The sequence below is a fragment of the Oncorhynchus clarkii genome, chromosome 6 (genome assembly GCF_045791955.1).
Source record: "Oncorhynchus clarkii lewisi isolate Uvic-CL-2024 chromosome 6, UVic_Ocla_1.0, whole genome shotgun sequence".
Classification (NCBI taxonomy): Eukaryota; Metazoa; Chordata; class Actinopteri; order Salmoniformes; family Salmonidae; genus Oncorhynchus; species Oncorhynchus clarkii.
The window spans coordinates 65,751,993-65,779,550 of record NC_092152.1 but is presented as its reverse complement, the minus strand read 5'-3'; positions in this window follow the sequence as shown (position 1 = coordinate 65,779,550).

Sequence of the window (27,558 nt, the reverse complement as noted above, 5' to 3'; positions counted from 1 at the left end):
TGATCATCATAATGGCCCTGCAGTCCATAAAACTTTTTATACTTTGTAAATAGGAATTCATTCATATCTTATTTCAGGTATGTCTAAAGTATATTGGCAATAATAACCTAAGTAGCTCTTAAAACGCAATATTAGTTTACGATCCTTTTTCTAGATTAGGAAGAGCTTCACATTTTTCATGTGTATAAATTTATACTAAGCCATAAAGTAAATGACGTCATACATTAGGTTAATGGCATTGTTGCGCCACATTATATCAGGAGAGCTGAATACAATGCCTCAGGTAGCTCACACAGCTCCAGAGATGCTCTCTCTCCTCCGTCTTCCCCGTCTCCCCCCTCCGTTTTTCCCCTTCTCCCTCCTATTCATTTTTCTCCTCTGTTTCCCATTTCTTGCACTGCCATATTTCTTTCCCCCACCCCCGCCATCTTGGACAGTCTGTCTGCCTCCCTCCCTTTCTCTCTCTCATCATTTTAATAGTGGACCTCAGAGCGGTTGCCATGTCGACCAGCCAGCATATTACTATGGCAACCAGTCTGTGCGCGGTGAGGCTGCTGATTAGGGAGAGATGTCTAGTGTAGCCTGGCCAGCAGAGAGAGGGAACGAGGAAGAGGGGGGAGAGGGATTGGGGTGCTGGAGGAGGGGTTGTGTATGTCTGGACATTATATGTGTCTATTTAAATAGAATGTGTAAAACCTGCTCTGCTGACTATAATTAGAACATGAATGACATTTTTACCAGCTCTGATCACTCTGACACACACATAACAGTCCTACTCTATACCAGATAGATCTCTCCAGCTGGATTTGAGATTATACTGCTAACCATTACCTCAGAGTAACAACAATATGCTGTCAGACTACTTATATGTCACTGTATCTTCATATCTGCCTGTCCTGCTGTCTCGTTTGGCTCTCTCCTTTATGCCTTTGTTTAGCTTGGTGCCTGTTCTAAAACAAAATCATTTAGTAACTGACACACATATGCTCATTTGAAAAAAAACTATAATAGCAGGAAGTTGAAACATTATAGGCAGAGAGGGACAATCTCCTCTCCTCTCCTCTCCTCTCCTCTCCTCTCCTCTCCTCTCCTCTCCTCTCCTCTCCTCTCCTCTCCTCTCCTCTCCTCTCCTCTACAGTATGTTAAGCTCATAGTGTGTTGGTCTGTGTGTGTCAGGGCTGGGCTGAGCAGGGACAGAAACAGGGAGAGCTTTTAAAGAGCTGCCCCCTCCGCCATGGACGCTAATGTACGCTGCAGAGGACGCCTCAAACCTCCCAGATCCATCAGAGAAACTAATTACAAGATCCAATTAAAGAGAGAGAGAGAAAGAGAAAGGAGAGAGAGAGAAAGAGAAAGGAGAGAGAGAGAAAGGTGGTATAAAGAAAGAATCAGTCTCCCTCCTCCACCCTTAAAACATCCAGCCTGTTAGCTCATTGAGGACAGTCATTACAGCATATTTATTATTCATCCCACAGCTAAATAAGAGCCTGATATTTCAGTAACAATAATAAGGGCAGAAAAAACCTTCACAAACAACATTCTAACTAATTGCCCTGCTCAGAGATTAAATGACTGGAAAAATGTTGTTATTTGCTTATTCATATCATCCAGAGGAATGATCGTCAGCACAGCTATGCACTAGAGATGGAATGTCACTCAGGGAATCTGACTAACGTAGGTGGTCCTCGTCAGGACCAGGATGTTGTAGTGATCACGGATCATGCATGTATTAAGGAGTGGTCGGCTATATCCCCAAGCAATGCTTTAATGGCTGGTCTCTTTGTTATGTGGGCTTGGCTCTGTGGTTGGAATGGCTTGTTCTGTCTGGCCTGTGGTCTCCTCCTCACCCACTGCTTTTGAGGTACGTTATGTTTACACATTTTGCAGCCACATTATCACAGTGAACTCAAACAATAATGTCTTATGCAGCAAATTATAAATTATTCTGCAATTTGGCTCGCTTGGTTTTCACCTGTGCATACGGGCTCCCATACCTCTCCATCCTGCCCTCCTCCTTCTCCTCATCTCTTCATCCCCCATCCTGAACTCTGAGGCACCTCATTAAGACAGCGGCCCCCTGGCCTCATCGGCTGTGGCTGAGGTGAGGAATATCATATAATCATGAAGTGGAGATGACATTACACTCATCAAAAATTATAGATGAGTTTTATGGCGCCTAGGCAAGCCCGGCGGGCACAGACCCGGGGAGCTGGGGGACAGTGGCAGGGGTCGGGTTACTGGTGGAGGGGTCACAGCGAGGGCTTCTACCCCTTCATCACTCAGTCCCGTTCACCCTCCGACAGGGACAGGAACTACACACACCACCCCTCCACCTCCCAAAACCACAGGGAAAGGCTTTAGTCAGACGCAACAAGCATTCATCAAATGGCACTGTACAAACCAAACCAAATCTGAGAATCAGAGTGGCTATTTCCTTCTGAGGCACAAGCCGTTGCTTAGGCAACCACCGCCATCTTACCTTGGCTGGCTCAGAGCGCTATCAGAGATGGAATCTAGTTCTACAGTACGACTTAGGTTATTGAGCCCCGGGATTTGAAGTTACCATTAAATTATAAGAAGCTGTTGTACCTGTCCCAAACACATACAGGATACTCAATTCAGGACAATAGGATGACAGTTAAGATGTTTATACTGTATTGAGGACCATAGACTTACTAACACTTTCAGGACAAATGGATATTTCTCTGAAGCTACAGTGCTAATAGAGCTAACAATTTATAAATAGTATATATTTAAACACTACTGCATTTGTTGGTTTTATTTGTTTGTTTTCGTCTTTCTTTTGTCTGAAGAACTGTTCTGATCACACGTCTGTTCCGCTAAGCCATGTTGGGCTGTGTGTTTGTCTGAGTTCCACCTGACCTCGTCACAAAGACAAAAGAAAAGTAGAAAAGGAGGAGACATTTTAATCAGTGACCTGCATTTGACTCTGTCCATTTCCAACCCTGTGCTCGTCTTCCTTGAGATGCCCAAGACTCTCACTCCACCCGTAAAGTGACAGGTACAAGTTGAAGGGCGCTGTTAGGCCCTATGGTCATAACGTCCTCCCCCCGGCCTGCTTGACGCTCACTGTGGCGCTACACTATGCTACCTCTCATCCCTTCCTCCCTTCCTTCCCTCTCTTAATTCCCTCGTCCTTGGATCTCGGAGGAGCTCTGCTAATGCTCCTTGATTAGATAAGTCAAGCAGCGACAGACCGCTAAAGCAGACAGCGCAAATGAATAGTCAATATTTGGGGTTTCGGCGAGCTGAGTTAGCTAGCCAAGTGGATGACTGTATCTATATGGGATTTCCACTCGGGATGTATAGCAGGAAATGTGGGACTGAATTGTGTGTGTGTGTGTATCTACTTATGTGTATTTTATATATCCTCTATTTATGAAATGTGCAGGATCATACAAACCCACACACACACACACACACACAAACACACAAACGCCACTCATATCCACTCTCCTTCAATGACAGAGAGAGACATGGTTTTTAACCTTGCAGATCTGAAAGGAGGGTTAGCAGCCCAGTGACCCGTGCAGGCTGGGGATTTGAAGTCAGGAGCTGGAAAGACCCCTCTCTCACCCCCCACCCCCTCCATCATCAGCCCTGCAGCCCCCTCACAGCCCTCCCCCACCCTTCTCCATCCAGCCCATAGCCAGCAGGTCGGCACACAGGGGGGTTTCCACACTACTTATCAGCAGATATGACCTGTGTCCTCAGACGCCATGATTGATAGTTGTCATCTATAGCATAGCCAGCCAACCTTCTGCTGCACTATAGCGGCCAAGAGACAAGCATAGTATTTCAGCCAGGTTGTCCAGCATCCATCCACTGAGGTCCAGAGCAGAGCAGGGCTAGAAGCAGGACTGGCTGGCTGGCTGAGCCTGGATCCTGAAGGAGAGCGGGACCAGTCTCCTCTTATTTCTTCTAATCTCTCTCTAAAGGGGGCTGTAAAAGATGAGCCTTAAAACCAGGATGAGCATGATCCTCTGACATGACAAACTGATATTTTTCTAGTTTGATATACACCCCCAGCCATTCCTCTCCCCAAATTCACACTATTGTACACAGGACTGCACACACAAAACCATACTTACATGGTCAAAACACACATACGCACAAACTCTCTGACACACACACACGCACAAACCCAGAGTAGCACTCCAGCTCGGGGCTGTGGGGCAGTGGTTGAGCAATGCCTCCCCGGGGGGGGATATTTTATAGTTTGTGTCCATCAGTGGCGTGGCCTGGGGCGTTGGGGTTGACAGTAAGTGCTCTCAACACCGGTGACACTGATTCATCTGAGCCATGACACAGATGAGAGAGGAGGGGGCAGAGGGGACAGAGGGGGGACAGACACAGGGAACCAGAGAGGGAATAAAAAAATAACTTAGAGACCAGGTCGTGTCATGTCTTGTGATGATACACAGGCCCTCACTAGAGAGTCTTATGTATCTGTGTTGGAACCTAATGTACGTGTGTGAGAGCTCATTCAGGTAGCTGTTGATGCTATAAAGCGCCTTTTGTCTTATCCATTGTGATCCTGTAAAGTTCTGTATGTGTGGTAATGGTTGTGTGGTAGTATGAGCGAAGCAGTTCTCCAGAACACCTCCTCTGGACCAGACCGAGGCTGTTCTGAGCTGTGCTGGACTGGGGAGCTTGGCTTGAGAGGGGGCCCCCCAATGTAACATGGCATTTATATTTCTCATCCTCCCTCGCTGCTGCGCCTCTTCTACATATAAATAGGGAGGAGGGCCTGAACCCCAGCCTCCAGGATGCGCATACTAAGCAATCAATGTGTCACCTCTCCCTGACAATCCTATTTTTTTCATACGGGCGCCGGGTTCATTTTTTCTTGTCAGCAGAAGGTAATTTGCTGTATTGTGATTCAGTCCGAAAGCTTGGTGACAAGGTGTCTGATAGGTCGCCCCCCTCCTCCTTTCTCTCCCCCTTTTCTCCTCCACCCCCCAAGACCCCCCTCTGTCTCCACTGCAGCACAGAGGGGCTGAAAGAGGCACCCCGCTCCCCAGTCCCCTCTCCCCACACCCAGGCCAGCCCTTCTCCATCTGAGGCAGTAGGGCTGCTAAATTAGATAAGATGGGCTGTGGCTGTGGCGGGGCTGTGGCGCAGTGGCCCTGATTAATAAAAGATGCAGAGCTCCCAGGGGACGGCCTTTCTGAGGACCGAACAGAGCCCTGAACAGAGCCAAAGCACAGACAATGGCGTTTGCACTGGCACAATGGACAGGAAGTGGAAAGAATTAACCAATCATGTAAATATAACATGCACCTCACCTCTCTGTCTCGCTCTGTACCCTTTATGCATCATAATGGATCATTTTGACCTCATATTTTGGCTGGGGAAAAAATGGAAATATTCATGTATTAATATATTTAGGAACTACATCCTGCTGTTGACATATGTTGGATGGAAGCTGCCGATATCCTACTGTTTTATGGCGTTTCAGAAAAAGCTCAATATTTCCAAGGCCATTAGAGCCACTGCATTACCATGAGCAGCAACACCTCCGACTTGCATGGACGCACTGAGAGCAGGACATAGTGTTTGAAAAAAGCTATATACGTATGTGAAGTACCCCCTATATTACTGAGGTTCCATTTTCACTGGAGAGGGACTTTGGTCACAATAAATAGGGGAGGGGAATATGAAATGACTGGTTATCAGCTCATATTCTTTTGAATAATGTAAATGAATACTGATAGTGATATTTCTGCTGGGTATTAAGTGTTTCATTTTTAGGTTAATGGTTGTGTGTCTGTTTCTGTGTCTGTGTGTGTGTGTGTTTATGTGTGTGCTGAGGGGTGTGGAATGTTCTGGATGCTCTCATGCAGAGCGCTATCACACAGAGCGGCATGGTGTCATGTCAGCCCAGTCCTCATCAGCCTCATTCACTTATAATGGCTTTGTTACCAGGAGGATTTTCTCCTTCTCTCCTTCTTCCTCTCTTCTTCTCTCTCCTTCTCTCCTTCTCCCTCTCTTATTCTCTCTCCTTCTCTCCTTCTCCCTCTCTCCTTCTCCCTCTCTCCTTTTCTCCTTCTCCCTCTCTTCTTCTCCCTCTCTCCTTCACCCTCTCTACATCTCAGTCTCCCTCTCTTCTTCTCCCTCTCTCCTTCTCCCTCTCTCCTTCTCCCTCTCTCCTTCTCTCCTTCTCCCTCTCTTCTTCTCCCTCTCTCCTTCACCCTCTCTACATCTCAGTCTCCCTCTCTTCTTCTCCCTCTCTCCTTCTCCCTCTCTCCTTCTCCCTCTCTCCTTCTCTCCTTCTCCTTATCTCCTTCTCCCTCTCTCCTTCTCTCCTTCTCCCTCTCTCCTTCTCCCTCTCTCCTTCACCCTCTACTTCTCAGTCTCCCTCTCTCCTTCTCTCCTTCTCCCTCTCTTCTTCTCCCTCTCTCCTTCTCCCTCTCTACTTCTCAGTCGCCATCTCTCCTTCTCTCCTTCTCCTTCTCTTCTTCTCCCTCTCTCCTTCACCCTCTCTACTTCTCAGTCTCCCTCTCTCCTTCTCTCCTTCTCCCTCTCTTCTTCTCCTTCTCCCTCCCCATATTTACAGGAAAGACAGCATAGGCTATGTTGCCTGTGGAGACCACTGAAAGCAAGGAATTATAATGACTATTTTTGTCTTCTTTCAAGACATGTGCTTAACATTGGGAACATTCAAGCTGCTCATTTCTGGTGGTCACATCATTTAATGAAAATAAGGAAAACAGATTTTTCACTGAGGAACATGCACTATACTGGCAGACATATGCACTTGACTGTTCGAGGCATATACAGATACAGTGATACCCATTACCCAACCCCATCAACTAGCCAAAAAGAGAGACATCAACCAATATGCTCAAAAAAACACGCACAGACGCATGCACATGTACACACACACAGCTTTAACATGCACACACACACACACACACACACACACACACACACACACACACACACACACACACACACACACACACACACACACACACACACACACACACACACATACACACTCACATACTCTCACACACTCCTGGAGAGTAAAAATGAAAAAGTAAATGTAACTCTGCCTCAGATAGCATTTGGTCCCAGTCTAAAAAGAGTAAAACACACTCAATGCTCAATTTAGTGTTGATATTTAACTCTGCGTCATTGCATTTCACTCTACGAAGTTCAGTATTCTGGAATTAATTATTTACAGTACTGTTTACTCTCAGAATATAATCGCAAGAGTTGTAAAGGTGTAAAGTTGCATTTGCATATTTCTTACTGTGTCCTGTTATTGTGTCTTGCAATGTGACATCCAAACTTAATTGGTATCCATTTAAGAGGGAGGATGTCCAACCATTTTACGTCAACCACAACTTACATTCAAAACGCATGTCAGAGTAGGGAGGGGGGAACTGTTATTAGAGACTACCTACATCATGTAGACTGGAACAGTCTTCTCAGTAATGCAATAAATCAAACCGATAGCAGATTAGACTATTTTAGGAAAATGTGGGTATCATTGTGTCGCATCAGATCAAAAACAATCAATGTACATGTGAAAGATCAGATGTTAAAATAAATCGTTCTAAAAAAATCAACCGACAACAGAGCATGCTGGGAAATATGACAATGACACCCCCTGCACATCTGTGGATACTCCATAATTTTAACTCCCTGTCTCTGTTTGCAGTTATGGAGTTAAAAGTAGTCAGTCCCAATCAACTCCAATTATCAACACTAACTCCAGGGAGCGTATCGCTCTGTTGATGGTTAAGATGACTCCGGTAGTCAATCCTTTTGACTCTACCCTGCTCCTCGAGATAGTAAAGATAGTCAAATGGAAGCTGACATTTCATCTCTGTAACGTCCCCTGTGGACTGTCGTTGAATAACGCTGCTACTGTTCACTGTGTTTCAGTAATGATCAGAGAGGGTCTATCAGACATCGTACAGCCCATAAAGCCTCTCTGATGTCAGCACATTTTCATTGTTATCAAAGGCGCATGCCGTTTTTATTATTGGGGCCTGCACATTTCCTCTCAGCCCCTGCAGCCTACAGAGATTGATGGGCCTCATTTATGAATATGTATAAGATATGCACGTGGGTTTGAACTGACCTTTGACCTTCATTTGCTCACAGATAGAGGCTTTGCGCTCCTCCATCACATCACAACATCTTGTTTTAAATCTGCTCCCTCCCAGAAACGGAATATCAAGTGGTTCTATTTCCTGTGGGGTTCTTTCTGGGTAAATAATCTGCACCCTCAGATCACACCTTGTGTTTATTCTCCTCAAGTCACAAGCCCATTTTAATAGAAGTATATATATAAAAAAAGTGACATTACTCACATTCATATGAGGTGTTATATTATGAACATTTCATAAAGGATTAGAGCTGAGGCAGGGACTCTGCTCAGAGAGAAGAACAACACTTGATAAAAACATTAACATGTTTTCTAGTACATTTTTCACCAGCTTTTTGCTATCCCTCTTTAGTATTCTCACTGCCTTCTCTGTGGTTAGATTTCTCAAAGGTGGTTGTCTTACAGATTTTTGTACATCACAGTGACCAACTAAACTTCATTTCCCAGAGAGTAGTGCAGCTGGTAGGTGTGGCCTGTCCTTGTTGAGGAGGCTGCCCTCTGAGGTCGTTGCTCTGGTGATGTGAAGGGACAGCGGAGCCCCATGGGCCGTATGACAAACCGAGCTGCCACGCCGAGGTGTGTGTCAGGGGTGTTTTTCCACAAAGCATTCTATAAAAGTGTAACTGGGCTGTGTTTGGCCTTTCCTCCCAGTAGGCGAACACCGTTCAGCCAACAGGCCCCCAAAGATCTCTTAAAAAGTGCTGATCCACAGAGCTGGGTCCTACTAGTGCTCCTGTAATCCTTTCCAGCTTTTCACCTGCCTTCCTCTCCTCCTCTCCTCCTCTCCTCCTCTCCTCCTCACATTCTCACACTCTCTCTTGCTGAGTAACTGGTACTGGGTGAGTGACAGAGGGATGTGGTCGGCGTGGGGCTTGTCAGAGCCCGGAAGTGATTATCACGACAAAACAAATCGGCAGCGTTGCTAATTGCGTGGCAGTGAAAACCATAACTGTGGTGTGTGTGTGTGTGTGTGTGTGTGTGTGTGTGTGTGTGTGTGTGTGCCCGGGGGTGCTGAGGGGCTCTGGGGCAGTGGCTTTGGGGAACCAGGGGCCTGGCACAGTGCCAGGGGAAGTCATCAGCACCATCATTACTCAACCCCCCGCCCACCACCCGCCCCATCATCACCACAGTGTCACATACAACCTGGCACTGTCAACACACACGCCACATCTACATGTCACTCCACCCCCCAGCACCCGCTCCCCATGTCCCTCCCTCCCTTACACTACACACACTCCACAACAGGGCCAGACAGCCACAATCTGTCACCAGGCGCCATCATACATCACTGCATTAATAAACATGAATTAGTAATGGCACAATTAGATGGGGTTGCTCTGGCGTTTACTGGTACAATAATGGTGTTCCTCTCCTCCTCTCCTCTCTCCTCTCTCTTCTCTCCTCTCCTCCTCTCCTCTCTGGGACCCTGCTCCCCTCTGGCCAATGCTGGATCTCCTTGTCAGATCTCAGGATGCGGCTGAGGAGGAAATGGAGGCTACGGAAGATAGCTAGTGTAGGTAAAAGGGAACAAAGAACCAGAGTGTTCTCTCCCAGGCTGCTCCTGCTGGCTGTATCCTGGAGCATGCTCCACTCTCTGCCGTCAGCTGACATCCTGCCCCCCGCTGTCGGGTTGCACTGGCTCTGACTGAGGAGGACTCCTGGAGTGAGGGTACTGTGTACTGACATTCTGTTCTCTCTCTCTTTATGTTTCCCTGTGTGTGTGTGTGTGTGTGTGTGTGTGCGTGTGTGCGTGTGTGCGTGTGTGTGTGTGTGCGTGTGTGCGTGTGTGTGTGTGTGTGTGTGTGTGTGTGTATGCGTGTGTGCGTGTGTGCGTGTGTGTGTGTGTGTGTGTGTGTGTGTGTGTGTGTGTGTGTGTGTGTGTGTGTGTGTGTGTGTGTGTGTGTGTGTGTGTGTGTGTGTGTGTGTGTGTGTCTCAGGTTCTGTTCCACTGTGTAAGGAGGGAGGCGCTTGAACATTCTGATCTCCTGCGGCCTGACGGTACGTGGACTGCCTCCTCCACTTCAACACAACACTCCCAATACACATCACACTCACTGACTGAATAGGGCTACAAACAGCTCTTTACTATTGACACAGTAGACGCCATAAATGACTGACAATATACAGTTCAGGGGGAACATCATTCTACCGCTTGAAGGTTATTTCTTATCCATTACGTGAATCAGACTTTTTTATTGACTTTTTTCTAGTTTGTATATAAAGTGAATATTGTATTGCTCTATTTACACACTCAAACACACAAGAATACACACAATGAAAATCTTGCTGTTCTTGCCTCCTGCTTCTTCAAACTCTCCTTTTCAGCACAACGTTCATGTATGGTCATTGTACTGAGGTTAGGTCCAAGTCTCTGACCGTGGAATCTCTCTAAGGAGAGAGCTTTTTCATTTCTAAAGCAGATGAGATGTAGTGTCAGTATAAAGAGGACAACAGTGCTGTGTGCTGTGTAAAGTCTGGGACGACACAGCAGTGGTTAGGAAGGGATTGATTGGGCCTTTGGTGCTTCTAGGAGAGGGCAGCCCTCCACCACTCCCTGTGAGGGAGATCCCAGAGAGAGTGTGTGAAATGGGGAGAGGAGAGGCACTCGCTCCAGGGTATCACTGACATGATACAGTTGGATCTCTCCTTCACACACCCTGCCAGAGGCTCTGATATCGACCCTATCACCACCCCAAATCACACACACACACACACACACATACTTTTATGTTTCACTTTAACACTAATTTCCATGCCTTACACAGAAACAACAGAGGCAGACATGCCCCAGACCTGTTCCCCTGTTCTTCTAGACATGTTCCCTCCTCCCTCTCTCTCCTCTTTTCTCTTTCTCTCTTTCACCCCTCCCCTCACTCTTTATTCAGTTCCTCTGGCAGAATCTCCTCTTTTACACTGTCACTATTCTGCACTGTGTTTCTCCTCCTCTCCCAGGGGGCCTCTGTGTTTTGTTGCCTTTTGTTCCAACAAAACAGCCTAATTGGTTGATTAGGTAGGGTTGACTGACCTGTTAATTGAATACTACTTTAGATTTGATGTCTCCCCTGCAGATTAACATCTGATGTAAACGCTGTGTGGGTAGACATCAAACTAAATTACAACAACAAAATCTACAAAGATTTAAGGCAGTGCTGTAGATTTGAAACATTCTGGATTGTCCAGGCCTTTGAATAATAGAGTTGATTAAAACAGAAAGAAAATGCTCTTTATGTGAAATGAAACATTACATCAATCAAATAAAAATAAATGTACTGACATTAAAATGTAACAGAGACCGTGAAGGCAGTAATATATCCACATTAAAATCAGCATGATTCAGCCTTGTCTGATTGTGGTCTTGTTATTTCTTATTGAGTATGTTCTTCATTATTTCCACTTAGTGAACAGCCATTGTTGCCCCTTACGTTAAGCCTCACCATGGTTTCTTCATCTAAACAGCTCAACTCTGTCCTTGATGCAACGCACGGACAAATAAACCAAATGAATATGGTACGGTCAACAAATGAATATGGTACGGTCAACAAATGAATATGGTACGGTCAACAAATGAATATGGTACGGTCAACAAATGAATATGGTACGGTCAACAAATGAATACGATTTGTGGCAATGAATGTTTTACCATTGTTCCCCGCCTACTACTTTTAGCGTGTATTGAAGAAACACGACAGGGTCTTTAAGGAATGGGGACAGTTCTCCTGTTTACTCTGAGGGGTGTAAAGCTTGTTAAAGTCTTAATGTCTCACGTTAGCACGTTTCACTGATAGACATATTATTCACAAAATGTCCTTGAGATGTTGTGAAACAAATAGGCTCACAGTGCAAGGACAAATTGGAGGTAGACGTTGGTTGTCTTATTGTGGAGTTTGTGTATTATGTACAGTTCCAGTACTTTTTCTCTTTGTTACAGTTTTGACTGTTTGACTTGACAAAAACGTAACCAGAACTCTATGCAGGTTTTTCTGGCTCCTGCACCACACAACATTTAGTCTTTTTCCCAGGCTCCTTCTGGAACACAGGAAGGCAGCATTCAGAGTGCATGTCATATCCACTGGTTTGAGATCAGGGATTCAATACTGCCTAAGACAAGTATTTATCCTGCACAGAGTAGGCCAGGTCTCAGGGCAGCATCATACAGTATCCAAAGTCTATCCGCAATATTATAATTAATCAGTCCGCAAACATCCACTCCTATGCATGAGACAAAAAAAACACATTTAAAATCAATCAATTAAAACTTGATTTCCCTTGAGTCTGAGGACTGATCCCTGTGGGTCACGTGACTGGTCCTCCTCTGTGCTAAGCCTTGGAGCGTTGTGCTGTACATCCATTGTGCTGCCAGTCCAGACCAGCACCTCCATAAAATGGGGAAAATGCATCAGACTGGTCACATGCATGTCTTTTGGATTCATGCCTGACCAAAAAAAATAGATATATCCCCAAAATACAATAAATGATTAGAAAAAAAGCAGAATCCAAGCCCCATCACTATCTATCTAATGTAGTAGGTAAATAGGTCATTATTCCAGAAGGAAACGTCTCCACCCTAGTGAGGACTTTCAATTCCATGACCAGACGCCCAATAGTCCAAAGTCCATCATTCCAAGGATGTCGACTTTTTCCTGGCATCACTGAAGTCAGTGTAACAGTATCTGAACATACTGAGTGAGGAATTCTACATTTAGCATAGTCATCCTCTGTCCTGATGTCTGTATCTCAAAGATGCAATTCCAAGGATATGGGCCTTCAGTTTGGCATTTTACTACCATCTTCATCAAGGAATTCCCTTCTGCTCCAATATAAAGCCTCCTGGTTGTCACCGGTGACTGTTGTATATCCTGGGCCTCCTCTGACCCAAGTCGTTGTTGGGTAAACTGTGTAGACATTTGCAAATCTATTTACTGGTGCTTCTCATCCAGGCGTTATATTTTCCTAGAGAGAAGAAATTAAAATTAAAAAGCAATCAGTGATACATAAAGCCTTATTGCTTTCTCAGAGCGAGGCCGACACAACTCACCTGCACTCCCCATGCCCATGCCCATGCCCCTACAACCTCTCACACACACACACACACACACACACACACACACACACACACACACACACACATGCGCATACACTTGCACTCACACAGACACACACAGTAGGTTTCACACACACCAGGCCGAACCAGTGCAGGCACCAGTTACCCCATGTGTGGGAATCTCTCTTCCTGTCTCACCATCTGCCACTTACCACACATACTTAGAGCCAAGCTCGTTAGTCGCCCCTCCCTACTTCCCTCCCTTAACGAGAAAATGATTACAACGCATTTCTCCACAATCCCAATGGCCTCTCTTGCTCGCCTTGCGCCGTCCGAAACGTGCTTCCCTACCTTCAGCTCTCCGTCTGCCTCTCTCCCTGAGATCCCCTTCTCTCCCCTCTACCTCTTCTTCCACTCTCTGTAGCTGCAGCCTCTCTCTCCCTCTCTTTCTCTCTTTCCCTTTCTTCATCCTCTCCGCAGCCTCTGTCTCTCGCTCCTCCCATCTCTGAGCTCTAGGCTGCTCTGGGTTTTAGACGGATCACTCTCACAATGGTTGATCAATACGGCTATTGATCCGCTGGCAAAATGTTTACAAAATCATCCTGGGCAGCTGCGGAGCAGCGAGGAGGGGAGGAGGGTCGGCCGGGGGGCCATGCCATTCGGGCAGGGGAGAGCCAGCGTGCCCCCTGATTGGTCGCCTGTCTGCCCGCCTTGCCAGGGAGAAGGCTGGCGTCGACGGGGCTCCGTTTGCCTTTGTCACTGTTCCCAGCACGTCATGGCGCTCCCGGCTCACACAGCAGAACTTTCCTAACCACCAATGTAGCGCAGCTCGGCTGTTTAACCTTTTCACTGCTAGATGCTGGCTACCAGCCAAACAGCAACACCCGCCTCCCCACCCCTTCCTCTCCCATGGGCCTTCCCCTCCCCACCCCTTCCTCTCCCATAGACCTTAATTTGCATAAATTAGCACGGCACAGTCAATGCCAGTCTCTTAACGATCCGCTGTTGTATCATTTTCTCCCCCGCCCTCCCTCGCTCGGCAGAGAGAGTTACTCACGTCGCTGTACTCGCCCCCATGCCCGCCTTCTGGCCCACGTGGCGCTACACTGGCATCGGCCTGGCTGACGTGTCCCCTCAGCACTCCCCCTGGGTATCCCCGGCACGGGGAACCACCGCCCCTGCTCCCGCCTCTCTTCCCTCCTCTGCCAACTCAGTATGAGCAAACAGGAGGGGACCTGCAGGCGGGCAGGCAGGCAGGCGAGCGTACAGCCATAAGGGACCAGAGATCAGTCTTGGAGCAGCCTGGGCTTCCCTCTGCCTCCTGACTCACACACACACTACAGTCTGTCTGAGGGAACACACACAGCTCGTCACTGCTACTGTCTGAGGGATACAGGGGAGCAGTACTATCAGCAGCAGCAACTCCAGTAGGCTGCTGTATCTACAGTGGGACAGGACAGGTGCTTGGGAATGTTACAGAGGGACCATGTCACTCACAGACCCAGATACATGTAGATGACTCAGATTTTTACTAGAGGCCTTATTGAGGTATGTTTTGAGAATCATATGTTCTTTACACTGAAACTTGTAAATACACAATGGCCTACTATGACCGGTATCCACCTCCGTCTCACTGGTTCAGGGTATGTATGAGTTGGCTCTACATAGAGGTTAGAGATGAGCAGAGTGCGGTGTACCTATCTCCAGAGCACAGCCAGACTCCAGCTGTCATCCATCAGGGCCAGCCAACTCAGCCTCTGTGACCCAGAGTCAACCTCCTCCCTCTGGGGTGTGTGGCTCGGCCTGTCCTCTCCCTCTCTGGCTCCAGCTCCAGACCCTGACACCGGCCCAAACCACATCGTCTGAGGCTGCTCCAGCCGGGCTTGTTGTGGAGAACGGGGTGGAGAGTGGTGGAGGTGGTGGTGAGAGATGTCTGTCTAATTAATGCTGTGTTTTTAATTAACTGCGTCAGGAAGCAGCTTCTTGTCCCCTGACTGGTGGCGGTAGGGAGGGGAGGAGTAACAGAGGATTACCACACAGCCTGGGGTCTCCTCCACAGTACTGGCCCTGAGCTCTGCTCTGCTCCTATCATCAGGACTGGGATAAACAAACAGCTCACACACACATATGCACACACACACACATATGCATGCTCATATACACACATGCACAGAGCGCACACACGTTATACACAAATGTACACAAGCACAGACTCATAAACACTCACACACACACTCTCTCTCTTTCACACACACACGGCTGATGAGTTTCACCCACTGGAGAGGAACATAGTAATTATTGTAACACATGCAAGGCGAGCCACATCCCATTCATTACCAGAACATGTTTTTAGATGTAATGAACTGTAATCCCTGGTCATGTTCCCTGTGGTAGAGAGTGATGTCAGCTCGGAGGGGTGTGAGACTGATCCTCTACAGCCCATTGCCAGATGGCTTTTAAGCTCTCACACTACAGTGCATGCTATGCTATCTTACTGCTATAACGTTCTATCCTCCTTCCATTTATTTGCTTCCTCCTTTCTATCCTCCCTACGTCTGTCTTTCTCCTTGTAATTTCATCTTCCCTACGTCTGATTCTTCCCTCCTTTTTCACTCTCCCTCTCTCTCTCTCTCTCTCTCTTTCTCTCCCTCTCTGTAAGAGAGTGCGTTACACAGAAATCAATTTCAGCTCAGGCAGCGTAACCAAACAAAGCACTGAGCTAATTTCAGCAGGAGCGTAGATGCAACCTATCTTGCTCAGCCCCCCACCCTCCTTTATTGGGAGACATTTTGTTCTCACTCTGCCGCCATTATGTCAATCACTAGAAGACATGTGATGATGTGTGAACGCAGCTGCTAAATGGATCATGGCAGGCAATGATCATTAGAGACAAAGCTTGGTGTTCCCACCCACTAATGTATATCTCAGTCTCTGTGTTGCTGTGCATGAGGTATTGTCTTTGGCTAGTCAGGATGCATAAGAAGATAGTTTGGCTTTATGTTTTACACATCTATCATCGTGGCATATGTGTCTGGTTGTTTTAAGTTTGTCTGTCTTCATGTGTTTGTGTGTGTGGGTGTGTATGTGAATACTACATATACATAGGAATTGTGTACAACTTTGTCTGCATGCCTGTGAATGTGTAGGCTCATTGTTGTTTGTTGTGCTGTGACCTTTGTGAAGGAGCTGGCCCATGTGTAGAGGTCTGTGCCCTCGCCTGTGTGAGAGCGCTGGCCCGTATGTACACAGCAGCCTGCACCTGACCCAGTGCTAGATGAGTGGGCCAGGCCAGGCCCGCCGGCCCTGCAGCCGTCTTTTGCTGCCTGTCAGGCCTCTTAGTGAAGGCGGCCCGAGAACACCAGTATTGCACCCTCTTGATCGGCCTCATTCCTTGCTCCACTTTTATTGATTTCAGTCAGACACAGAGGCAGGCAGAAAGAAAGGGCCTTTTCAGGAAGAAGTTAAACGGTCAAGTAGCGGGTGGAGGGTGGCTTTCAACTCTTTATTGACGAGGTGAGAAAATGTCACTATTATGGAAGCCCTTTCAGGAGATAGCGAGCTGATTGGATGAGTTCCCCAGGGTCAGGCTGGAGCGCATTTCCTCCGCAGCCAAACAAGTCTGTATAATAGACCAGAGGAATGGAATGGGCTCGACCTGCTCAGGTTCTTCTCCTCGCCAAGCATCCTCTGTCTGTTACATTCCCCTGGGCGTATGAAGCTTAGAGCTCATGGCTGAGGGCTGGTTGGAGTGCAGGGCTGCTGGTCTCCTCCTCTTTCCTCACTTCTAAGGGGTTGTGACTCAACATACTGTAGGAGAGGGGCTTCTCACCAGGCTGCTGTCTATCCTATGTTAGTAGCTGGTCCTTCTGCCCTCAAAATCTGGGCAAGGCTGCAAGGTCACTACTAGAGACACTGAGAGAGGGATGGAGGAAGGGAAGGAAATGAGAGAAAGTGAGTTAGTGTAAAACAGAGAGGCTGAGAGAGAGGAGGAACAAGATTCTGAAGCTACAATATGTAACTTTTTGGGGCGACCCAAACAAATTCACATGGAAATGTGAGGTATAGATCTTTCATTTCCGTGGAATGCAAGTCTAATAAGTGGTAGATATGTTCAATGTGTGCTATTTCTATGCTTCCCGTTCTGATGTTTTGCTTTTGCGTCGTTTACTTGTGGTTTTGTACACCAGCTTCAAACAGCTGAATATACAATATTTGGGTAATGGAAAATATACTTCACAGCGGTGACCTCTTGTTTTGTCACATAAACTGAAATTAGGTGAACTGTTAGCATCTTAGTAACCAGGAAATGGCGGAGCATTTCTGCATAGTGCATCTTAAAATAAGGATGAATGTGGCAATGTGTGTGTGATGTTGGTGGCCTCCCCAGTCCCAGCCTGGCTCCTGACAGAGAGGGGACTGTGAGTCCTGAATAACGGCCTGGGCAGGGGTTCAACCATAAGTCATTCAGCTAGGCCCACGCTGGCCCTCTGACGTCAATAACGCTAATTAGCCTAGAGCATCATCTGGCTGGCTCCTCCCAGCAGCACAAGACAGACCTCTGCTAAAGGTCAGCATACCACAGCACAGACAGAGGAGCGCTTAATCTGAGGTGAAATGGTTTCTTTTCTAAATTGATTCCAGTTTGGATCAGACAAGAGCCGTCTTGTGTCTTAATTGAGACACTTAGGGACTCAGGGGGGACATGGGGGAGGGAGCGAGACGCTTTGAGGAGGGTTCATAAAACAGGACACATGAACTAACAAAAACTGTTCTGCTGACATCTGGACTGGAGCCTTCAGAGCAAAGGGCTGAATAAAAGGGCTTTCTCTCACATGCTCATCCAAGTGCCAGAGATTCCCCCAACACCGAATTGATTCACACACGAGGACACGCTTACGACAGCACTCAAACAGTGAGATAAGCTAACATAGCTGAAACACTTCCAAAGTTGAGGAAATGGATGCACCCTGTGTGCACTAAAGTTTTGTCCGTCTTCCTCATGTAAAAGATCCAAATCACTTGTATAATCTTGATGCAAACATACTGAAATAAATATTTTCTCCACACTATCAAAGTAAACTCAGTCCCATTAAAATAAACCCCCTGAAGCATTCTATCGCTTTTACACCCCCTAAAAAAATGCTTTTCACCACATGCTTGTCATAGCCCGTGTATACATAGAAGGAAATGTTTGTGCTCTCCCACACCCACACAACTATTCACACACTGCACATTCACCCACTCCCTTATGCTGAATGCATAATAAATGTAGTGAAATAATGTTTCCAGTGAGGATGGAGATGTGATGTGAATCTCAATACGTCTCCCCCCGGACCTCCTGTTGAATTGGCGTGGTGACGGGGGTAAATGAATTTGTGGGAGTGGGGGGGTTATCACTTTGCCCAAGGCTAACTCAGAGCAGTCCACCCAGCTGTATGGAGGCTATCCAACGGGCCTCCCAGTCATTACCATGCTTAAGATTCATACTCGCTAATTTCACGAGTCTCCGCCTTGCACTCTTCTACATCCTCTGTCCTGGCTGGGGCTCACAGGCTTGGGCTTGATGCGGTGCGGTTTAACCCTCTGGTCTTCAGAGCAGACTGTTGGTCGTAATTGGCCCTCACCAACCTCCTTTCATTAAAAATTGAAAGCGAACAGGCCTTGTAAAACGCTGAATTTGCAGCGCTTAGCTATGGAGATGTGTTTTTACTGGGCTGTAATGATGGGGACTGGCTGAGTCCCCTCCCCTCCACCCCTCCTCACACCGCTGAGGTCAGAGGATGGAACCGGTAACGTTATGCTAGCTAACAGCTAACAGGCCTCTCAAAGAGTGAGGGAAGCACTTCACCAGGTGGCCAATCCCACTCAAACACAGACAGGCACTACACTGAGTTTAACCCACACTGACCCTACCACTTCTCCAAGAAATCTCAATGAAAATCAATGGAGAGACAAACTGTATTTCCCCCTGCTCTGCTCCTCACCTTGCCTGACTCCACTGAGCTCATCTGTTCCACCGTGTCACTACTGATCTGCTGTGTCTAAGTCAAATTCAGCTTTGATGTTTTTAACATTACCATTAATAATGTTTTCAACATCAAAATGAATTGCTTTGTAATTCCGAAATCCACATGCTGTTGAGCCGTGGCTTAAATATTTAAACACAAACTGTTTTATCTTAATGTATTGAGGATAGGAATGTAGACAAAACTTGAACCCTGTGTGTGTGTGTGTGTGTGTGTGTGTGTGTGTGTGTGTGTGTGCATTTGTCCACACAGACTGAGAAGAGTGGGAGTGGCATTTAGCATGAAACAGCTAAACAGGTGATTTATTGTTACTGAACGTCAATGCCAAAAGTCAAGAATCCACTGAGACATCCCTCCTCCCAGCAGACAGCAGTTCTGACCTTGAGATTCACAAGCAGACTCCTGATACCTCTAACCACCAAATTCAATCTAATTACACATTTCACCAAGCGTCTATAAATCAGCTGATATAAAATGTATGAAACTTGGACCCAAAGGACAGGAACATCATCTAGAATTCAAGCAATTTTTTTTACATTAAAAAACTTGAAATATTGAAGCCCTTACAGTTAGCTTTGCACATGGAGTTTATTGCAGGATGTGGGGACACTAAAAAGTCATTTTGGATCAGATACTAGAGCAGTATTTTTGTGACGGCCAGATGTTCTGTTATCTATCATTCCCAGCTGGATTGAGATAGGTGAAATGAGCTGGAAAGGCTCTGTCCAAGTTCTCTGTTTTATTCATCAAACTAAGGGAAATGCAATTAGAGTTTCAGAGTTTCACATTGCCTAGCAACCCACTACTAAATAAACTTTGTCGACTCTATCCACTTCCCTTTCATCTGGTCCCGCCTCTCCATAATAAAGCCCCTCCCCCTATGGGCCCTCCTACTCTCTGGGGCCCTGCTATGTGAAGACAGGGTGTGGAATGTATGAAGCATCCTAGGAAACATGAGCTGCTATTTTCCCACAAGCATGAAAAAACACAGACTATTGCTGTGGAATCCTTCTGACGCAATCAGACAGTGGGTTGGACACTGGCCGGTGAGGTTTGGACATGGGGGGTTGTTAAAGATGTAGCACCACAGCTTTAGGCCCTAAGCCCTGGCTGGATGGGTAAGAGAGGGCTTGTTGAGACTACAGTGACGTGTGTGGTTAGAAGGGGAAGAGAGGAGGAAAGAAGGAGGTTAGGTGGGTGAGGGAACAAACAGAGCCGCTGAAAGTTCATCAGACCCCTTCTGGGAGCGTTCCATGGTTCCTGCTGTTTCATTTGTTAACAGGCATCTGTGGGGGCAGCCTATTAATTGTTTGTTGGCCAAGCAGTCATTAAAAAAGCAGACGGCAGTGCGGCTTTTACTGAGATAAAATGAGAGAGAAAGCCAGAGAGATGAAAACAGGAGAAAGGATCGCTGGAGAGGCCCCCAGAGGCCCTCCCAAACACCCTGATGATTATCACGCTACTTTTGCCTCTGTAATTCCTCATAAATTAAGACACCATCTTGAAAGGAATTCCCAAACACAAAAACAGAGCAAACTTCAATGAGTCTTTCTCTCTTTTTTCCGCTGATCTAATTATCTCTGCCTCCGTAATCACTGTTATATTCATCACAGTGTTCAGTATTTATAGGGTCTGTTTTCATCATAGTAATAATGTCACTCTGGAATTCTCATGCATAGAGAGAAAGAGAGAGAACAAGACAGAGAGACAAAGAGGGAGGGGGGAGAATGAGAGGGCTGGTTCTTGGATCCAGTCTCACTCTCTCAGACATCATTTGATGTTGGGGCAGAGGCCACACCAACAGGGCTGGTCTACTGCTTGCCTGTGAGTGACCCTGTTCATCTCCAGGGATGCCCCCGCATCTCCAGTCCCCCATGTGGAGCTGATGTCTGGCTGAGCTTGGCCCTGGCTAATGGGCTGAAGTGGGCTGAGCTTGGCCCTGGTTAATGGGCTGAAGTGGGCTGAGCTTGGCCCTGGTTAATGGGCTGAAGTGGGCTGAGCTTGGGCCTGGTTAATGGGCTGAAGTGGTCTGAGCTTGGCCCTGGTTAATGGGCTGAAGTGGGCTGAGCTTGGCCCTGGTTAATGGGCTGAAGTGGGCTGAGCTTGGCCCTGGTTAATGGGCTGAAGTGGGCTGAGCTTGGCCCTGGTTATTGGGCTGAAGTGGGCTGAGCTTGGCCCTGGTTAATGGGCTGAAGTGGGCTGAGCTTGGCCCTGGTTATTGGGCTGAAGTGGGCTGAGCTTGGCCCTGGTTAATGGGCTGAAGTGGGCTGAGCTTGGCCCTGGTTAATGGGCTGAAGTGGGCTGAGCTTGGCCCTGGTTAATGGGCTGAAGTGGGCTGAGCTTGGCCCTGGTTAATGGGCTGAAGTGGGCTGAGCTTGGCCCTGGTTAATGGGCTGAAGTGGACTGAGCTTGGCCCTGGTTAATGGGCTGAAGTGGGCTGAGCTTGGGCCAGAGACTGAGGCCTGGGCCTTCTGGCACTGAGCCTGTTTCAGCTTCCTGCACCTCTGCAGCCAGGAGACTTTCCACAAACTGTACTGTCCTGTTTGTACTGTCTCACTCTCTGTCTCACTAGGTTTTGCTTTCTTTGTTTCTGTCCTCTTTTCTATTTTTCCCTTTTATTTATTTCCTTTCTTCTTTCGTTCTTTCTATCTTTTTTCATCAGTCCTCTGTTTCCTTTTGAACATATCCTACTCATTCTCTCTCTCTCTCTCTGTCTGTCTGAGTAGAGGGATATACTCTGTGGGGCCTGCTGCTGCCTCCTCTCTCCTCCTCTCTTCCCCTGTGCCTCTGCTCCCAGTATTTGGGTATATATTTAACACCCCTGTGTGAGGCCTGGCGAGAGCGCCTGGGAAATGGAAAGTAAAACAAGCGTGCCCTCTCTCCCGGCCCTTTGGAGCTGGCCTGCTATAAATACCTCAGGGTGGCGCGCCAGTCCCACTGCCAGTGGCATGGGAACCTCTCTCCCTCCTCAGGCCCAGCGCTAGGGCCACCGGGGTCCAGTCTGGGAAGGCTCTAGCCAGCGGGTATCCATAGGAGGGGGGCAGAGCAGGACAGGGTGGGGTAGAGTGGAAGGTCTTCCTCTTCTTAATTGTATTTCTGTTTCTTGTGACTCTCTGAGGAGCATCCCTGTCTTTCATCCATGGCTGCCTCAGCTCTGTGGTTCGTCTCCCTGTTCAAAAGACTTCATGTATACTGCATTTAAGCTGTTTTGCTTTATGAAGATTGTATGAATATGTGCTTTTCAAAGTGTTAAAAAAAGAAATCCCCTTTTCTTCACTCCGGTGAGGCGTTTGTTTTGTTACTCCCCCCAAAAATTGATTTAGACTTTTCAAAGGTTTGTTCTTCACAGTGCTGTCTCCTAGTGTCGGTGCGAGACAGGTTTGGCTCATATTTTCAGAGTTTGAGGTAATAGTTTTAAACTGACAGACTAAACATCTCTCTTCTTGGCTGTTCCACTTCTGCAGAGTAAATAGTTTTACTCTCACACACAGACGTACACACACACATATAAACACACACATACACACCGTAGGTGACTGGCTTAGTCTAATGATTCTTTCTTCACGGTTTGAAGGGGGTGTAGAGAGCTTGTGGTGTTGTCAGTTTAAGAAATATGGGTAGAGGGACTCTTAGAGGGTGTGCGTAAGTTCTTCCCTTTTCTCGCTCTCTTTCTTTCTGGAATCAGACATTTTCGGTTACATTTCGTCGTTGTCTGAGAAAAACCTCGGAACAAAATGTTTGCCTTTTTTCCTTTTTTTTATTTGTATTTTTACATTTATTGACATCAGTAGCATCCTTCAATGTACTCTGAAAATGTTGTGACTCTAAGACCAAGACCATCTATTCAAAACAGCTTCTAAAGTTTCATAATGTTCATTAATGGGATTCTTTTTTTGATTTCCTGAAAAGTTGATATTTTGGAGATAAGAGGTTTTCATAAGACAGCGACGCTATACTACACAGGGAACTCAAAACATTGACACAAACATCCTCATGTCATCTGCTCTACTGACTCTGTATCACCTGTGACAATACCTGGAGCCAACAACATGTTGTTTATGAGTCCCCACTCCTGTTCTAACAGGATCACTAACAATTAGAATATATATTTTTCAGTTCATATTAAAATCCCTAATATTTTGTATAGAGGTAGGAGACTCCAGGTCTTAAAACCTTTTTTTGTTAGACATATCCACCAACACATTTTCTCTCTTTCAACACGCTTTCCCCTGAATTTATAGATTTTATGTCTCTCTACTCCTCCTCTACTCTTTTCCTCACACCTTTTGGCTTTCTCTCTCCCTCTTCTCCTTCCTCTCTCCTTCTCTTACAAGGCACACTTGTTATTTCTTCATACAAGGTCCCGTAATTAAGTTTGACATAAGCACAGGGATTAAATATGCGGTTTGGGAGGGGGAGAAAGGAGCTCTGTTACAATCTCAAGGCCAGCTGTAAAATAGAACCAGATTGGAAACACTTGGAGCTGGAAAGTTTGGGAAAGGTGCCTAGACTGGAGCTGTGTGTTCAAACAACAACGGGATCTGAGTCCACTGAAGCCTGGGAGCAGCCAAAAGACATCTAACTCCCCTGCCAACAGACTACTACTAACACCTCAGCCAAAACACTACTAACACCCCAGCCAAAACACTACTAACACCCCAGCCAAAACAATACTAACTCCCTGGTTAAAAGACTACCAAGTACCCAGCCAAAAGACTACGAGCTCTCTGGCTAAAAGACTACCCCGTCCAATGCCAAAAACACTGCTAACTGCCTGGCCAAAAGATGACTAACTCCCCAGCCAAATACTACTGCCTTTCCATCCAAAATACTCCTACTTCCAACCAAAATACTACTGCCTTTCCATCCAAAAGACTCCTACTTCCAACCAAAATACTACTGCCTTTCCATCCAAAAGACTCCTACTTCCAACCAAAATACTACTGCCTTTCCATCCAAAAGACTCCTACTTCCAACCAAAATACTACTGCCTTTCCATCCAAAAGACTCCTACTTCCAACCAAAATACTACTGCCTTTCCATCCAAAAGACTCCTACTTCCAACCAAAATACTACTGCCTTTCCATCCAAAAGACTCCTACTTCCAACCAAAATACTACTGCCTTTCCATCCAAAAGACTCCTAATTCCAACCAAAATACTACTGCCTTTCCATCCAAAAGACTCCTACTTCCAACCAAAATACTACTGCCTTTCCATCCAAAAGACTCCTACTTCCAACCAAAATACTGCACATTTTTCAGCCAAAATACTATCACCAACCCACTCAAAATAATACTACAGAGCCAAAGTACTATAATCTCCCAAGTGAAAAACCTTACCACAGCCAATGCCTCGTTGTGAAAGTAAGGAAATTAATAGCAGTGGTAAACAGTGTGTTTCTGGCCTCTCTATAGGAGAATAGAGAATGGAAAGCCATTTCACATGCTATCACTCAATCACTGACACCAAATATAGAAATATGGGTTAAGATCAGCCCCCAGTGCACTGAGCGTGTCTCTGGGATTTTCCTCTGTTGTGAACTCTGAGAGGTCTCACATGGAACTTTGCATTCTTAAATAACTCTGGCAAAACGCTCTAATCTTAATGAGTCTGAACAGCAAATCTCTCATCTGAAGCAAAAAGGATTAGGAATGGGGGAAAAAGGCTGCCGTTCCACTTTGATGAATTGTGTTTAGAAAATCCCTGGGCATGAAGTTCTCCTGATGAACAAAGCGTTAGGAGAGAACGGATGCTTTTAAACAACACAACTTATCTGAGAAAAACAGAACATGCATTTAAGGGAAAATACAAAGGCAAAGCTGATTCGTCTCCTCTGCTGATAAAAGTAGCTAACTCTTTTTCACAATCCACTTAGCTGGTTGGGGAAATCAAGCCCAAAGTAGCTTTGCACAAATGATGTGCATTATGTTCTCAGTGCTATATCATGGCTGTGTTTATTTATTTTGTGTGATGACGCACTGTGCTATTGTTAAACGTAAATATATGAATTGATAATTTTCTGCTTCTTGGTTGAAGCCCTATAAAGAGCTGTCAGTGGTGATAAAAGGGGTTAATGAATCAGAATAGATCAGAGCAGAGAAATGTTGTTTCAAACTGCTGCAAAACTGTACTGCATTCAGTGTAATTCTGCCTGCCCACCCCTACTTCTCCAATACAACTCAACATGTTCTCAGCCAGGGTAGAAATACACCTAAGTAGCTAATCTGGGGAAGTATTTATTTGAATTTGATGAATACATCTTTGATGATATGTTAATGTAATCCAAATCAAGGCAGCGCTGCATTGACTCTATTAATTAAACCACCATGTCATTTCCAAAAACAGCCTTCCTGAGAGTTAGAGGTTATTGAAGCGAGTCCCTGGCTAGTTCACAAAATGCAGAATTGCTCTTGGTTCCCCCATAAATCCCTCCACAACTCGCTCCAACCCCCTTGTGCCTTTGGAAAAGAACTCTGGCTGCATTTCCATGCATTTATTTTGCCTTTCCTTCCAAATGTGCTCTCCCCTTTGTTTCCCTAATGGAAGTAGGTATAGATAGTGCTGCTGATCCAGGTCAATGATGAGAATGAGAATGAGAATGCCCCATCATGCCAGATCTCTGGTCCTGAAATAGATGGGAATATCACAAAGGTGATCCTCCTCATGATGTGTATGGTGCAGACAGAGTGCCAGAAAGTCAGGATATGTGTGGTGCAGACAGCATGCCAGAGAGTCAGGATGTGCATGGTGCAGACAGAGTGCCAGAAAGTCAGGATGTGCATGGTGCAGACATAGTGCCAGAGTGTCAGAATGTGCATGGTGCAGACAGAGTGCCAGAGTGTCAGGGTGTGTATAGTGCAGACAGAGTGCCAGAGAGTCAGGATGTGCATGGTGCAGACAGAGTGCCAGAGAGACAGGATGTGCATGGTGCAGACAGAGTGCCAGAAAGTCAGGATGTGCATGGTGCAGACAGACTGCCAGAGAGTCAGAATGTGCATGGTGCAGACAGAGTGCCAGAGTGTCAGGGTGTGTATAGTGCAGACAGAGTGCCAGAGTGTCAGGATGTGTATAGTGCAGACAGAGTGCCAGAGAGTCACGATGTGTATGGTGCAGACAGAGTGCCAGAGTGTCAGGATGTGTATTGTGCAGACAGAGTGCCAGAGAGTCAGGATGTGTATGGTGAAGACAGAGTGCCAGAGAGTCAGGATGTGTATGGTGCAGACAGAGAGCTAGAGTTTCAGGATGTGCATTGGGCAGACAGAGTGCCAGAGTTTCAGGATGTGTATGGTGCAGACAGAGTGCCAGAGTGCCAAGATGTATATGGTGCAGACAGAATGCCAGAGAGTCAGGATGTGTATGGTGCAGACAGAGTGGCAGAGAGTCAGGATGTGTATGGTGCAGACAGAGTGCCAGAGTGTCAATATGTGTATGTTGCAGACAGTATGCCAGAGAGTCAAGATGTTTTTGGTGCAGATAGAGTGCCAGAGAGTCAGGATCTGTATGGTGCAGACAGAGTGCCAGAGTGTCAGGGTGTGTATGATGCAGACAGAGTGCCAGAGTGTCAAGATGAGTATGGTGCAGACAGAATGCTAGAGTGTCAAGATGTGTATGGTGCAGACAGAGTGCCAGAAAGTCAGGATGTGTATAGTGAAGACAGAGTGCCAGAGTGTCAATATGTGTATGGTGCAGACAGAGTGCCAGAGAGTCAGGATGTGTATGGTGCAGACTGAATGCCAGAGAGTCAAGATGTGTATGGTGCAGACAGAGTGCCAGAGTGTCAGGATGTGTATGGTGCAGACAGAGTGCCAGAGTGTCAAGATGTGCATGGTGCAGACAGAGTGCCAGAGAGTCAGGATGTGTATGGTGCAGACAGAGTGCCAGAGATTCAGGATGTGTATAGTGCAGACAGAGTACCAGAGAGTCAGGATGTGAATAGTGCAGACAGAGTGCCAGTGAGTCAGGATGTGTATGGTGCAGACAGAGTGCCAGAGTTTCAGGGTCTGTATGGTGCAGACAGAGTGCCAGAAAGTCAGTATGTGCATGGTGCAGACAGAATGCCAGAGAGTCAGGATGTGTATGGTGCAGACAGAGTGGCAGAGTTTCAGGATGTGTATGGTGCAGACAGAGTGCCAGAGAGTCAGGATGTGTATGCTGCAGACAGAGTGCCAGAGTTTCAGGATGTGTATGGTGCAGACAGAGTGCCAGAGAGTCAGGATGTGTATACTGCAGACAGAGTGCCAGAGAGTCACGATGTGTATGGTGCAGACAGAGTGCCAGAGTTTCAGGGTGTGTATGGTGCAGACAGAATGCCAGAGAGTCAGGATGTGTATACTGCAGACAGAG